Source organism: Penaeus monodon, chromosome 29 (genome assembly GCF_015228065.2).
Source record: "Penaeus monodon isolate SGIC_2016 chromosome 29, NSTDA_Pmon_1, whole genome shotgun sequence".
Lineage (NCBI taxonomy): Eukaryota > Metazoa > Arthropoda > Malacostraca > Decapoda > Penaeidae > Penaeus > Penaeus monodon.
This window is the reverse complement of record NC_051414.1, coordinates 15,233,066-15,235,452: the sequence shown is the minus strand read 5'-3', so window position 1 is coordinate 15,235,452 and position 2,387 is coordinate 15,233,066.

The following is a 2,387-nucleotide window of genomic DNA, read 5'->3' as shown; positions in this document are numbered from 1 at the left end:
ACTCACCAACCCCAAAATGACATGTGTCACCAATTGGTACTGAAATTAAACTGCTCTAATTAATGGCGTGCAACAACAATATCATCAGGAAGTGGGGAGATGATGTTTCACCCCGCCCTCCACGAGTCACCTGCTGCTTTGCAGGTTAGGTGTTGGATCACCAAAGGCTATGGTGCAGATTTGGCACCTGATTGGATGAACTCCAAAGATGAAGTCCCAAGGAAGACTCAACGGCCACGTATCCTGGATCAAGGCGAGCCACTGGTTACGTGGATATCGGCTAAGGTCAACGGCCTGGAGAGGCATGGGCACCGCCGGGTCTCCTTACCCAAGACACACCATATGACGAAAATCACGACCACCCACACAAAACCACGCCATATTGGATCGGTCGTTGTTCGGGTTACCAAGGACTGCGTCTTCCACTGCACATCAGGGTGGAGGCAACAAGTATGCCACTGGTGTAACAAAGATCAGAGGAAGGGAGAACATAATTGGTATATAGAATGTTAGAAAACTCACCCACGAAATGGCAGGATACCAATGGAACATTCTTGGAATCTGTGAAATAAAGTGTAAAAGCTTTGGAGAAACTACGAATGATGAACGACACAAGATCTTCAGTGGCAAAGACAACAGGCATGAACAAGGTGTCGGATTTCTAGTTCACAAACACATCATGAACTGTGGTCTAGAATGCCAACCAGTTTCCAGCCGTACCATCACCCTACGCCCCTCAACATCATAGTCATCTAGGCGCATGCTCAACCACAGATCACAGCGACAACGAAGTGGAGGACTCCTACAAACAGCTCCAAGAAGTCATTGCCCAAATGCCAAACAAAAACATTCTGATAGTCCAAGGAGACTGAAATGCGAAAATTGGAAAGGAAGCAATGAAAGATTGGCCAGATACCTGTGGAGGACACATCTATGAAGACGCTAATGGCAGAGGACTTCGGCTCATTGAGTTTGCTAAGTACAACAACCTTCTGTTGACGAATACTCTTGGCCCCCACAAAATGTCCAGAAGATGGACTTGGCTCGTATCCAGATGGAGTGCATCAGAGAAAAGATTCCAATCGTGCATCAACACTGCAAGAACGAGAAGCTTCCCAGGAGCAGATATTGTCAGTGATCACGATTCCCTGATGATGAATTTTCGCACCCACCTAAAGAAAACCAACAAGCCAAAGAGCACTAGGTTGAAATTTGACCTAGACAAGTTAAGAGACCCAGATGTTACAGACTCCTTCAAGACCATGATTGATGGGAATTTTGCCCCTCTCCTTATTCTGGGGGAGGAAGAACTTTGCTTGAAGCAAAAAAATAGGAAAATTCAACATAGTAGTGCTAATGACTGTAAACCAAGTGATCGGCAAACATCAAAGGAAGAAGAAACCGTGGGTCACCACAAAGATTCTCGACATGTGCAACCAAAGTCGAGAAGTAAAGAGAAAGAAAGGAACTGCAGAAGGGGCAGTGCAATATAGAGCAGTCAACAACAAGATCAAATGATCCATGTAGAAATCAAAGGAAGACTGGATAGAACAACAGTGTAGTGAAGTAGAGGAGAACCTTCAGAAGAACAACACAAAGCAAGTCTACCAGACCATCAAAAATCTCACTGACACCAAACAGGGACGAGTCTCCATCATCCAAGATAAAACAGATAAATGTCTGACAGAAAAGCAAGACATTCTCACAATGTAGATTGAATACTGCTCAGAACTGTACAGTCATCCAACCAAAGGTGACCCTACAGTACTCAACTGTCCTCCTTCCACCAACGAGTACCCCCAGCCTATTTTGCGGGAGGAAGTAGAAGCAGCTGTCAAGTCCCTAAAGAAAGAAAAATCTGGAGTTGACAATATTCCAGCAGAGCTGATCCAAGCAGGTGGAGAAGCCATGATTGACGCCCTTACGAACATTTGCAACAAGATCTGGCAGACAGACAAAATTAAAAACCTTCTGGCATGACCGGAACATCTCCCTAGCATCAAAAATCATACTCTTGTCTACTCTTGTCTTCTCAGCATTCTTGTACAGTTGTGAATCATGGACCCTCAGTAATGGCACTCAGAGACGAATTGAGGCACATGGAATGAGATGCTATCGAAAAATCCTGAACATCTTATACATGGATCACATCACCAATGAGGAAGTGCACAACAGAATATTCACAGCCATCAGTGCACATTTCAGCCTGCTAAGCATCATAAAGAAAGGAAAAATAACCTGGTATGGACAAGTGACAAGATCAAGCGGCCAAGCAAAAGCCATCTTTCAAGGCACAGTACCAGGAAGCAGAATGAGAGGAAGGCAGAAGAAGAGCTGGGAAGACATCAAAGAATGGACAGGACTATCTTTTGCCGACTCACAGAGAG